The sequence below is a fragment of the Entelurus aequoreus genome, linkage group LG08, assembly GCF_033978785.1.
Source record: "Entelurus aequoreus isolate RoL-2023_Sb linkage group LG08, RoL_Eaeq_v1.1, whole genome shotgun sequence".
Lineage (NCBI taxonomy): Eukaryota > Metazoa > Chordata > Actinopteri > Syngnathiformes > Syngnathidae > Entelurus > Entelurus aequoreus.
In genome coordinates this window covers 48,376,119-48,389,563 of record NC_084738.1, presented here as the reverse complement: position 1 = coordinate 48,389,563, position 13,445 = coordinate 48,376,119, and the positions used below count along the sequence as shown (strand labels likewise).

The following is a 13,445-nucleotide window of genomic DNA, read 5'->3' as shown; positions in this document are numbered from 1 at the left end:
AAATAAGCTTATTGACTACAATAGCGGACGCGCACACATTTTCGGGACTTGTGCAGATCCCAAATAGACAAACCAATAGGTAAGAAAAGTTGGTTCTGTGTAATAGGGCGAAACAAAATACCAGATAATTTCTCCTAATAGGTTCTATTTTGGGGTCCATACACACACCAGAATAGTACCCTTATGTTGAAGCACAGTACGTCTGACTACGGTAGCCGTAATGCTCCGACAATCCCATCAAGCAGTGCGGATTTGTAGCGTACCAAAGTCGTACTAAAACGCTTTGATAAAATTTTGAGCACCGTGTAATGTTCTATATTCTCAATGAAACAAAAGCTTTTGGTCTTGCTGGCATACTGATACTTAACTAGCGTCATATTATTGAACAGGCGTCAACACGCAGGCGACACATATCTCTTGTGTGACGGTCATCTATCGGTCACACTACACTGTGTACCAAATAACATTGGTTCGAGTTCAGTAAGAACACACATAAAAATACGTACATTAGATTAGGTACACTGTCAGTTTTTTAAAAAATTTAAGAATTTTAAGTGCACCTTATAGTCCAGTATCTACTCTTGAACCATGCCACGATGTGGAGCGGTAAATGTATAAAAAACGGAAGTAATAATGAATACAATCTTTTAAAATGTAACTGGAATTACATATTTGGCTAAAGAGATGCTGAATGCTGCTTTTTCACATTTTGAAGACTTCAATCTATTTTTAATTTGTTGGCACAGTAAGCGCTCTGGTCCTGCTTGGTGGGCCATTAGTTCTTGCAGTGCAAAGAGCAATTGATTCTCTTGCAACCCACTGCAGTCAATGTTCTGCTGCAGTGTTACTTATGCGAATTGACATTTGACATATCTGCCTCTGTCACTATCTAACAGCTGCTTCTGATGTAGCAGGTACACAGGGAAGACCCTCATTCAGCTGGGTAAGTTGTATGTCTTGTATATTGTCTACTACAGTTTGGGTGATGATAGGCTAATTGTTCAACTGCTCTGAGTCATGAGTGATATCTGCCTTACTGAACAACCTGGTGACTATGATTACTAAAAAGGCTGACTTTCCTGAAAGCTCACCTTAAATCTTTTTTCCTACAGGTTGCCTTGCCGACAGCCACCTCTAATGAAAAGCACAGTGTAATGTAAGTGTTAGGACTCGATTTTATTTATACGACTGCATCATTCACTACGTTTAAATGCACAGAAGATTCCCTATATATTTATAAAATATTGTGCAATCCTTGGACATGTTACATGCCTTTTTCGGCCCTTAATGGTTTAATCCCCTGCCTTCCATGGCAGAGGGCATGGTTTTAATTGTCAGCCAGGATTGCATCAGAAATAGGGGGAGGGTATCGAAACTGGGTTCCATAATAGCGTTCGCCGGAACACAAACCTCATAATGCACCAATCACGGTTGGGGTGGGTGAGTTACATTCACAAACCTGCACATTTTAAACTTAAACAGTACATTAGTGTGACTGAGTCTTGTAATATGAACACTGTTGTGTAGGCTTGATGTGAAGAAAGGACGGCAAGCTGTGTACCACAAATTAAGCACACGGCTTTACCTTTAATAATCTGTAAAGAAATACTTGGCAATCCATGTCTTGTTGAAAACACGCCATTCGTCATCAACTTTTCTTTTTTTAGCGTCTCACTTGTCGCTGTGCACCTTCACTCACAGGTTACACACGGACATACGCCCATAAATAACACGTTTCAAAATAAAAGCAGCACAGTTGTATTGCACGCACGACATATATGTTTTTTTAAATTTATTTTGTAATTTGTGATTGCAGCTGTTCACATTCACTCACAATCGCGCACGAGCATACGTCCACACGGAAGTAATACAAAAAACGCTTTTCAAAACAAAAGCAGCACCGTTGTATTGCACACTCGACATAGATACTTTTTAAAATTTATTTTGTAATTTATGATTGGCCTCAAGAGGGACGTACAAAGGGTCGGATGTGGCCCGCTGGCCGCAGAATGCCCAGGTCTTTCTTAACCCATCCACATCATTCAAACATTTTGTAACTGTTTTAATTAATTTTAATTTATTCCAGAATTTCTACATTTTCCACAAAGCATTTCAGTTCAACATTCACATGCAATTTCTACACAAACTGCCCTTGTTAGTGGTGACAGGCGTCTTGTCAATATTAGGAATAAAGTAATGTTTCTAAACTAGGGCACAGTATCGCGCCTGACAGGTATATGGTAATTGTGACTTGATGTAACTGGCTTAAAACAGGTTTCTGATTTGCTTCCTTCAGGTGGCAGTGAAATTGCTTTGAGCCCTAAGCATGGACATTCCTAACCAAGGTGAGTGAAATCCACAAACAGTCCAAACCTGAGACCTATCCTGACCTGGCCTTAAATGTGGGCCTGTGTTGTGGAAAATGTCTCAAAGAACAAATCTGTAGTTTCGCTTTACCCACACAGTTCTTTGCCATGAACCTTGTGGGATATCACTGCAGAACATTTTTAATGCAGTCAAAATCCTGTGATGCTAATGACTCTTCTGTCTTAGGGTTACACTGATGGCAGATGCACCCAGCTAGAGCTTGCCGCAAGGATTTTGTAAGTGTTCTGTACATATTTTGGACTTGTAGACAGCACTGTTCGGTATCTGCAGCCTGCTGCTTTATCAGCAGGGTTGTTCAAAATTAAGTGCTAAAGCAAATCAACGTCTGGCATCGTTGGTCTCCTTGCTGTCTGTGTTTGGAGTCCTGGTAGACTGTTGAAACAAATCTTGATAAATGCTGTCTGCATTTTGATGCAGTCCTATCCCTGTCAAAATCCTGTAATGCTAATGACTCATCTGTCTTAAGGTTACACTGATGGCAGATGCACCCACCGAGAGCTTGCCGCAAGGTTTTTGTAAGTGTACTGTACATATTTTGGACTTGTAGACAGCACTGTTCGGTATCTGCATCCTGCTGCTTCATCAACAGAGTTGTTCAAAATGAAGTGCTAAAGCAAATCAACATCTGGCATCGTTGGTCTCCTTGCTGTCTGTGTTTGGAGTCCTGGTAGACTGTTGAAACAAATCTTGTTAAAGGCTTTCACTTGAGACTACATGACCAGCTTTGAAGACTAGGGATGTAACGGTATTATAGATATTGCTGTTTCTTAATAATGCCGTGATGTGTGACAGTATCAAACAAAAACTTGGTGAGTGTAGTTTTTTTCCCTGGCGCTTTAGTGTGCTGGATCTGAAAATAAATTACATTTCCCAGAATACTCTGCATAGAGCGAGGCCAGCTAGGTGGAGGTGTGGAATCCTGTAAGCAGGAAGTAAAGTGTTCGTAGTAGATTCAAGTGTTTTGTAATTGTTTGAGTTGTATAGCTAACAAACAAATTGACGGGAAAACATAACCTTATTGGCGTAGGTAATAAAGTCTTTGTACTGCAAAGTGTGCCATTTTTGTCACAAGCTTTTCCAAGCCGACACAGCCACCTTGTCACGTCACAGCGCATGTAGGGAAATCTCCCAAAAGTACACTGGGTAAATACGGGTAAACTGAAAAGCTGCTTGACTAATCTTTAATCCATTCATCCATTTTCTACTCCGTGTCTCTCTCTTGATGTCACGAGGGGCTGGAGCCTATCCCTATCTTCTGGCGGAAGGCAGGGTACACCCTGGACAAGTCTCCGCCTTATAAACCATCACGCAGAAAATATATTTAAAACCAGTGAAGCTAAACATCAGTATGTGAGATTTACATTAGTAGAAGTTAAATTGTTGGTTAACTTCTGAGAAACTGCATTTTCCAAGCTGATGTAAAAAATGTCCACTGCTTTTAAAGTAAAACTTCAGACACTAAACTGAATGTTTTACACTAGTTAGACTGAATATTTACATTGACATTTTAAAGACCTCAATTGCAAGTTATATTTTAAATATGGGACATATACCACAATAATATTGTAGAGAATTCTGACACCGTTACATTCCTATTGAAGACTGATATTTTATGTCAGTGTGCCCATGGTATAATCCTAATTAATTTTGTCTTGTTTTGGCAGAAGTGTGCTGGTGACTAAATGGAGCAGCCGCTGTGTGTGAGTAATGTTGGAGCACTTTATTGGTCATATACCAAGGCTTTCAGGTAGCACCGTTCCTGACTTGCTGTGGACTTGACCAGAAATCAACATCCCAATTGGCTTTTTCAGCAATTTGCTGAAAACCTGTTGGGGACACTGCTGCATTTTTCTCCTTACCCCATGCTAAAAGTATTTAGCTAATCCCAATCTCTTGTTTCACAGGACAAGATGAGAGTTCTGTGAGAGAATTCCGTGTCACAATAGTTGACCAGCATTATATTTAAGTCATTAAATCAACAAAACTATTTCTGTCTTATGTACTCTCTCTTTGATTTTTAAAATGATTACTTTTTTGATGTTTATTTCTAATTTGACACTGGTGCTGTGTTTGAATTGAAGCAAAAGCATGAGTGCTGGGGAAAAAGTTAATTCACATCTCAATTGCAATTTGTATTATAACTATTCTGAATTGATATTTAATGTATTTTTTTAGATCATCTGCGTATGCGTCACGGCCAAGACGAGCTTTTTGTAACCTGTTTTTAAAGTTTCATTAATCTATATAACAAATATATCCAAATAGTCACCCCAAGAATCGCAACTAAAGAACTTACTCATTGAAATTCCTAATTGTCTCAGCCTTTTTACAGTTATGTCAAGTCATGCGTTCATCACCTTTTTAAGGCTAAAGTTGATTTTCCCAACTTGCGTTCATATCGGTGAATTTTAGTACGGACATTTGAGTGGTGATATTTTACACCCTTTTAAAGCAGTATGATTGAATACATCTCATTAGAACCACGGATTTCATTTGTCGCCTCAAGACTTGAGTTAAAGTATTGTACTTGTAACGCAATAAGTGTTCATACACATACCAGATATCAGTTCATGGTTTTACGTGAGACTTCGTTCCCTTCTAATTAGATTAGTTTGGTTGTGAAATTAAGCCATCTCGCAACTGCAGTTGTCATTTTTTCCACTAGATGGAAATGTTGCCAACCATACTCATGGTTGGCAACATTTCTTGCAGCGCAGGTGTTAACTTTATTGTAAGTGGTGTCCTGAATTCCTGGAAATCAGTTTGAATTCAAGTACTCTTATTGCTGTCTAAACACTTCAAAGTTTGTGTTTGGGATCACTGTCCAAATTTGGCCCTGCTCACATTTTGAGTTAGAAATGTATCACCAGATCAGAATGTCCACTTGCGTGGTGCAGACAAAAGCGTGTGATCACTGAAATTTTAGTATACTGTGTTGCTGTATTGTTTCCTTGTACTGTCATGAGTTCTTCACATGAGTGGAAAAAGTGAAAGTATTTCCATTTGGCAATACACTACTCTGCCAATAGGAAGTTGCAACACAGTTGAGCTACACCTCGGAATACTATGTTGTAGAGCTGCATGATTTAAGTTATTCTTGGCAAATAACTACAATGTGTCCTGGTAGGGAAGGTGCCTGAACTTGTACAGGATTTTAAAAATCCAACTGTTTGGGCTCTAAAACCAAACTTCTTCACTGGTTTGTGTTCTACTCTGAATTTGCTGCAGGGGAAAGGCCACAAGCCTGTGTGGGTCAATTAATAGCTCCCCGACTTAAGTCCTCCCCAATAGATGAAATAATTATTTCTTAATGCCCTCAAGTTAGGTAAATGGTCCACACTGTCATTTGTCCGTATGCATCAAATGCAAATTCTGAATAACTATAGCTTTTTTGGGGATCAATCCGGGTGGTGCTAGTGACGCCATGGCTCTCCGTTTTGGCAACAAAAGTGTGACTAAGAGGGGTGAGACAGAGGAACGGCCTCCCCGATGCACACCCGTGTGGTTCATCTCATCTCTTGCTCTTGTTTCTTGCTATTTGTGGTCCTTGTGGCCTCATTAGGCTGCGACCCTAAAATTTAATCCACTGGAAAAGTTTTAGGGATGAGACTCAGCACCTCGAAAAATTGATTGCCGTGGTTCTCGGCTGGACAAGGGTGAATGGCAGCCTTCCAAACCCTAACTCTAAAAGATAGGGTGATTAGCTCAAAGTCGAGCCAAGTTTCCCCTTCACTTCAATTGAAATGGTTTTGGCATCAAGTTCTGAAGCCTCATGGTGAAGTGGTCTAGGTATGTATAATCAAGAGAAGGGTAGTTCTAGAACACACAGGATTGTCTTACAACTAGCCTAGGAACCTCTTGGTGTTCCCCTGGTGAAACCTGAGGAGGTAGATGAGTCTTTCTTGCATTGATTGTATTTTGAGTCAGAGTTCTGAATGTGTAAGTGAATGTATTGACCAACTTGAATTTCATGTGTACATTATGCATTAGTAAACACACAATTGCACCTCAGTTGGCATCAATGCTGGACTTTCTTGGAAAGTGTACACATTGGCAGTAATGGACAGACGAACCAGTGGGCATTCCATTCTTCAGTTTTCTTTATTTGTCCCACAACCCTTCACCTAGTTCGCAAACACCTGTTGTGTCCATCACACCCAGGGGAGGCCCTGCTGTGTTTGGGTTTTAGCGTCACAGGTCACAAACAAACATGACAAACGCTGCTTCTGCATTGTTCCCACGTGACACTTCAGAACACAAATGCAATGAATGATGGTCTTTTTTTGTCAGTGTCATGCTAATATAAAAATCCACCATAAACCAAACTGGACACCTGGAGGAATTTTCCTCCCCAAAAGTGTTAGGCCTCATCCAATTCCTGGACTTGTTACCCTGGGTCACAGTTAATCCATGTTACTGACTGAGGTTACCCTTGCATCTGTACACAGTAGGCCGACACATAGATGTAACCCTGAGAACCTCAGCAAAAAGCTCAATTAAACCAGTTTTTATCAAAGCATGAGCTAATTATAGCTCATGTGGCTCAGACGGTACTGCAGCCGTGCCAACAACTTAAAGGTTTCAGTTTCGATTCCAGCTTCCGTCATTCTAGTCACTACCGATGTGTCCTTGGGCAAGACACTTCCCCCAGTGCCCCTCACACTGGTGCATGAAAGTTTGGTGGCTAAAGGACAGCTCTGGCTACGAATGTAGTTTACCACCACTAAGTGTTAATGTGGAGTGAATGATGGGTCCCCAGTTCTCTGTTAAGCGCTTTTGAGGGTCCAAGCGCTATATAAATCTAATCCATTGTTAACAATTAAACCACAAAGACTTTATATGTAAATGTCCAAAACGAGCAAGCAGTCAGAGAGCAGCATATGTCATGAACAATTCAAAAAATTACAACAGTTTGCAAGCTAACACTAATTTCCCCAATGTGGGATAAATAAAGTCCATCTTATCCTAACACTCAACCCAACACTCAACCCTTCCAAAGGTCCAAGTATCATTTCTCTACCACTAAAACTGACTGAACACACACCTTGCCCACTGCTCCCCAAGGGGATGGGACAAATGCAGAGGACAAATTTCACCACATCTAGTGTGTGTGTGACAATCATTGGTACTTTAATCTTTAATCTTCATTAACTCTTACTTAGTATTAATAAAACTTTCAGCCAAAAGCAGTGAAGACGCAAGCAGGACAGAATTTGACAACTGTCTTATCAGCTACACAGCAAAATAACATACGTCAGCACTTAGGTTTGGTCCTGAGGACCTAAAAGAGTCTGTCATAAAAGTGTAAAAAAATAAGTTATTCAACTGTCAGTTACTCTGTAGATCAATTTAAAGGGGAACTGCAATTTTGGGGGAATTTTGCCTGTCGTCCTTTTTACTTTTAGGATTTTAAAGACACTTCCAAGGACATGCACCTGGGGATAGGTTGATTGGCAACACTAAATGAGCCATAGTGTGTGAATGTGAGTGTGAATGTTGTCTGTCTGTGTTGGCCTGTGATGAGGTGGCGACTTGTCCAGGGTTTACCCCGCCTTCCGCCCAAATGCAGCTGAGGCTCCAGCACCCCCGCGACCCCAAACGGGACAAGTGGTAGGAAATGGATGGATGTATAAACGCTTGAAAAATGCGACTAATGGGAGTCACTGTTGTAGCCTTCAAAGCCCTCTAAAACAACTTCAAGACCTTGCAACAACGTTTTATATACACACTGCAAGTCTTTATATAATGTAACACACGTTCATAACAATATGTAATATGTTCAATATTTACCGTATTTTATTTATTTAATCATCACTGGGACTGACTTCATCCGCGTATTGATTTCTGTTTCCATAGCAGAAACTTCTGGCAGCAAAAGTGTGTTCCTACTTCTGGAATCAAACACGAGTGTGTTTTCCAATCATGGCAGACTTGGTAACAGACAACTAAGATGACTATTTTTGGACAAATGAGGATTCACAACCTTATACCTTTCATGCTAAACATACTGCTGCTTATAGGAGCCAGCACAAAGGAAGAGTGAGACGTTGGAGCTGACAGAAGCCGGGAGAGTGAGGTGAAAGCAATTTTGACGATATATAAATATAGAACTTGGAGACAAGCTATTTCGACATAAATGGATTGCCTACCCAAAATTAACAGGAAACTTTCCCGGCCAGCTGGACCAGATGAACAACTGTCCATCGAGTGAGTCACACTCGTTATTACAACTACAGTACATACACTGTCTGGCTAGCTGTGTACAAATAAAACATATGTGGGCTAAAACTTTACATACACTGTAATATTATTGTTCATGTTTTTCAATCAGTACAGATTGGTGTTGTAGCGCAGTGTTGTGCATTATAAACTCAAACGAGTTTTGTGTTTACGTAAAAGCTTTCTTATCACTTGCCGTAGCTAATACCGAAGCAAGGCGATGTGTTACTATGCTAGAAAGAGAGTTCCTCAGTGTTCGCTCTTACAATAACAATGTCGCTACAGTTTGGTTAATATACAGGTTAGGGAACGTAAATGAAGTGTTAACAATTTTTGAATGCATGTTTAAAGTGATTTAGAGGTAGAATTGATTGCTCCTATTAGCTGCATTGCTAGCTGCCTAGAACAGGCCGATTTTTACACTTGTATTTTACAAAACCCTTTTGTCTTCTTGGCTCTCATAAGGATTGTGAACAATAGGCGGAATTCCAAAAAAAGTGCAGTTCCCCTTCAAGGTATCTCATTATAATGTAAAAAAAATGTTTTGTGCCCTTTTAGTCAAAAACACAAAATATACATTATTCTCTCCCCAGTGGCGTGCAGTAACGTTCATGTCAGGTGAGGCACTGACTTTATCACAGTCAGATTTACAAACATATGAACCCTAAAGAGTACCTTATTCACAATTTGATTGGCAGCAGTTAACGGGTTATGTTTAAAAGCTCATACCAGCATTCTTCCCTGCTTGGCACTCAGCATCAAGGGTGGGAATTGGGGGTTAAATCACCAAAAATTATTCCCAGGCACGGCGCCGCTGCTGCCCACTGCTCCCCTCACCTCCCAGGGGGTGATCAAGGGGATGGGTCAAATGCAGAGTACAAATTTCACCACACCTATATGTGTGTGACAATCATTGGTACTTTAACCTAACTTTAACTTTAACTTTACACTTACAAACTGTAGCACACAATAAGGCACATTTAATTAAAACAACGTCATTATGGTCTTACCTTTACTTATAAATGCGGGAGCGTTGTGAATGAATGAAATATGAAATCCGCGCTGCTTTCTGCAGGTGTACCTAATGTTGTGTCCCTGTTCACGGTTCCTCCGGCGCGCCGCGCGAGCATTGTTGTTTTTGCACTTTTTGGCTTCTTGTTAAGTGACTTTTTTTTGGGTGGATTCGGTCTTGCACGTGGAGGGTTTGGGTGTGGGCTTTGGTTGGTGTGGCGCTCCCGTCGGGCGATGCATTCTGTGGCGGGAGTGTTAACCGGCACCAGGAGGCGGGGTTATGAGACGAGCCTCACACAGTGTGTCTTCGCAGCAGAGTTTTATGATCGCTCAGCACTAAAAATACGTCACACACATACAGTTGTTGACAAAATACACTGTACATTATATACCTCAGCTAACTAAACTATGGAAATGTATAATATAATTCATATAGCAATACAGTCTCACTGCACAGCAGGCCAGCAGTTAGCCGAGTCATTGCGCACAATCCATGTTGAGGGCGAGGCACAACGCAGTGACGTGCCTCAACTGGCTGCTGATCACCGCACCGTCTCTTCTCAGTATTTGAACGGCAAATGTGAAAATAAAAATAATCTAAAACTGGTTAAGTTAAATGGAAAATAACTTTAGTATAATCACTGGATACATATAACAATTGATTGTTTTTTTCTTCTTTTTACTTTTTTTTTCTTTCCATGATGGCAGGTGAAGCCGTGCCTCCCCTGCCTCTAGTGACTGCACGCCACTGATATATACATACATACATATTTACACATCAGTGACGTGCAGTCGGTGGAGGCAGGGGAAAGGCCATCATGGAAAGAAAAAAAATGTAAAAATAAACAAAATTAATTAAATTGTTATGTATCCAGTGATTATACTATACAGTTATTTTCCATTTAACTTCACCAGTTTTAGATTATTTTTATTCAAAATCGCTGAATTTTCACATTTGCCGTTCAAATACTGAGAAGAGACGGTGCGGTGATCAGCAGCCAGTTGAGGCCCCAAACAGCAAAAACACTCCGCGGCGGATCCCCCGCGCAGGTATCGCGCTTTCCGGAACGGAACCCAGAAACGGACCAGCATCGGCGTCCATTTGCACTCAGGAACGTATCCGCCACGGCGGCAGGTAGCGGATCCGCCGTGGCGGCGCGCTGAATGCGCTCCGCACCCATGATCAAAGCCTTATTTCCGCGGCGGGTGCGCCGTGACGGCGCGCTGCATCCACTCCGCACCCAAGATCAAAGCCTAACCTCCCGCCGCGGACCAGCAACGGACTCATAAAAACCCTGGCTCATCTGGCCGTTTTGGACCCCTTTATCTTATTTTCAAAATCCCTTCTGTTCTTGCTGTAGGATAAAATAGGAAACTAAAAAATTCACTAAGCCCTACTACAGCAATATAGACTTACACATGCATTGCCTTGTATTTTTAAACTAACAATATTGTCAATAGGCAGAAACAGAAAATGGTCAATTCACTCTAAAGTAAATATAGATAATATATATTTAAAAAGTAAATATACATATTTAATCTATTAGGCTACAACTTCAAGGAAACGCTGCTCCATGCACAGCTAACATGTCAGAAAATGAATAACTGGTGAATGACAAGAAGTCCAATAAAAGGTTGTTTATTTATACATATACATCTCTATTCCTCCTGAGGAGGTGGAAGCGGGACTCGTCTCCTCGTTGCCCGATCCCCCGCCAACCTGATGGCGTGTTTGGTGACCTCAGCGTCCGTGGCTGACCTTGTCAACACATTTTTACTCACAGCACCTGTAATCAAACAAGATTACAAGACAGATACGTTTATGTTTATGGTAGGAAGCATCCAAAGCCAAGTATGCTTACACAATACAAAATATGTGATAGGTATTAAGGAGATTACATTTGAGAAAAAAAACATGACTTAAAGTTACTGGAGGTGGTTAAAATAAGGTGCGTAAACTATGAATTTGTGATCAGGGTATAGGTGTGCAAGACATCCAAAATGTTTAAACAATATCGTTATTTGGTTCCTTGATCAGAGTACTTGTTTGGCTCTGTTGGATGACGGCGGCGGGGGGCATAAATAAATATCCATAACCCAACTTTGGGAGGTTGACATTGTTTTCTTATTATATTTGTACTATCATTCTATGTTTGTATTCGTGTAGGCCAGGGGTGTCCAACGTGCGGCCCGGGGGCCATTTGCGGGCTGCACGTCATTTTTTAACGGCCCCAGGGCACATTTTTAAAAAATATGATCGAAATAAATAAAAAACATTAAAAGTGGTATTTAAAGAGCAAACAGGTGAAATGTAACAAGAAAATGTAGCAATGTTTACTCTAATCACACAAAGCTGCCATGTAGGCTGTTTCTTTCTTTAAAAAATAATAATGAATCAAAATCAATGTCATTATGAAATATTGACCTATTCAAGGCTTAAGAAGTTTACCTTCGCAATCAGCTGGTCTTGGTTGTGCTTAATAGTTTCCAGCAGGCTAAGGATGTGGATTACCTCAGGCGCTGTTGACAAACAGCAGTATAAAATTAACATGTTTCAGTGTTTATCCTCATTACTCATAATTCTGACATTAGCTATTGACCTTAGTTAATGACAAAAGTTATTGACAAAGTTTGAAGAAAATATGTGATTGCTTGTGAATTTGAATTTTTTCCAAAATTTGTGGCACAGAATGACCATCCGGTATTTGTCAGTTTTTGCTCACCAGAGCAGGAAATGTTGTCGGCCATTCTTCCCCCTCGCCATGTTGGCCTGTAGGCCAGGCTGGATCCAGGCTCCTCTGTCTGCCACATGTTGAGGGCTGCTGGTGAGGGGGTGGAGGGAGTCGAGGAGGGACTGCCGTTCCTAGTGAGGTGGGCATTGTGAGAGAGCCATCAGTTAACCATGACTGGTAATACCCAAGGGGCCTATCTATACACTAATATTTCAGAGATCAGTCCCTACCTTGTGTAACTCTCTGCATGTTTAATGCAGGTGCTGGTGAAGGCATATGAATGCGTCCTTCCCCATGGTGAGGTGCTAAGGGAGATAAATTGGTATTAAATGGTTGTGATCTGTTAACCATGGTTACTGGATGCTGAGATATTATTTTGGAGATCAGTCTTTACCTAGAAAGTTATCTCCAGTTGAGGAGTCGAGTTAACAAGTACTCATGACTCTTGCTGGCACTCGGCGAGACGGTGGAGCTGGGAGAAGGGATACAAGGAGAGGGGAATATCTTTAGCACTAAGAATGTTAACCATATCTTTTGGTGGTTTTGTTGTTTTCGATGTTAAGAGATTATTCCTTACTCTGCCTGCGCAATTGGCTTGCCAACCCCAGAGATGTGAGGTCACTATTTCCCGGATCTTCTTCGCTATCATCTAAGTCCCCGAGACGATGGCTGTTGGGTAACCATATCATTAGGATTATTGCAATACCAAAATTGCCAAATATACATATAGTACAAGCATCTCTGGTCTATTTTTGAATGCTACCGGAGATAACCTTCCTATTACTGTAGAAACATGACAAAAACAAGACGGAACACACTTACACTGGCTTCCTGTTCCTTTTTTCTGGCAGCTCCTCGTTCTCTGCCTCAGATTGCAGGTCTGAGGTGTCGCAGCCCTTTCCATATTGTTGCATTATTTTTAATGCGTCTTTGTAGTTGTCTAAAATTGAATATGTTAAAATGAACATGAGTTTCAAATTAGCTGTAGAGCTGAACAGAATATTATTATTATTGATGATGATAAATCAGGTCTCTCTTACAAGAGACCTGGTCAGAACATAGACACAATAGGTTATTCCAAGCATAAAGAGAAGC

The 13,445-nt window shown here is 40.8% G+C and overlaps 2 long non-coding RNA genes and 3 other non-coding genes across 6 annotated transcripts in view; 4 read left to right on the top strand and 1 right to left on the bottom strand.

The window, feature by feature from the left end:
* LOC133655988 (uncharacterized) overlaps window positions 1-4,375 on the top strand; it is a 5,828-nt gene extending 1,453 nt beyond the window's left edge. Inside the window, exons 3-9 of one of the 2 annotated variants that reach the window (XR_009827075.1) lie at window positions 912-943; window positions 1,113-1,156; window positions 2,297-2,345; window positions 2,554-2,603; window positions 2,855-2,903; window positions 4,053-4,088; window positions 4,293-4,375. This is a non-coding gene — a long non-coding RNA (uncharacterized LOC133655988). Of the gene's footprint in view, window positions 1-896; window positions 944-1,112; window positions 1,157-2,296; window positions 2,346-2,553; window positions 2,604-2,854; window positions 2,904-4,052; window positions 4,089-4,292 lie in introns of both variants that reach the window. The other variant, XR_009827076.1, reaches the window with a different exon arrangement.
* LOC133656465 (small nucleolar RNA SNORA18) lies at window positions 2,373-2,507 on the top strand. Its single transcript, XR_009827144.1, has one exon. It is a non-coding gene; the product is annotated as a small nucleolar RNA SNORA18 (small nucleolar RNA).
* On the top strand, window positions 2,638-2,774 carry LOC133656463 (small nucleolar RNA SNORA8). The gene has a single exon (XR_009827142.1). It is a non-coding gene; the product is annotated as a small nucleolar RNA SNORA8 (small nucleolar RNA).
* Window positions 4,113-4,229, top strand: LOC133656464 (small nucleolar RNA SNORA32). Its single transcript, XR_009827143.1, has one exon. It is a non-coding gene; the product is annotated as a small nucleolar RNA SNORA32 (small nucleolar RNA).
* Window positions 4,376-11,300: 6,925 nt separating the features above from the next.
* On the bottom strand, window positions 11,301-12,822 carry LOC133655125 (uncharacterized). The gene is made up of 5 exons (XR_009826956.1): window positions 12,745-12,822; window positions 12,581-12,655; window positions 12,342-12,481; window positions 12,068-12,138; window positions 11,301-11,405 (listed from the first exon to the last, which is right to left on the bottom strand). It is a non-coding gene; the product is annotated as an uncharacterized LOC133655125 (long non-coding RNA).
* Window positions 12,823-13,445: the final 623 nt, after the last annotated feature.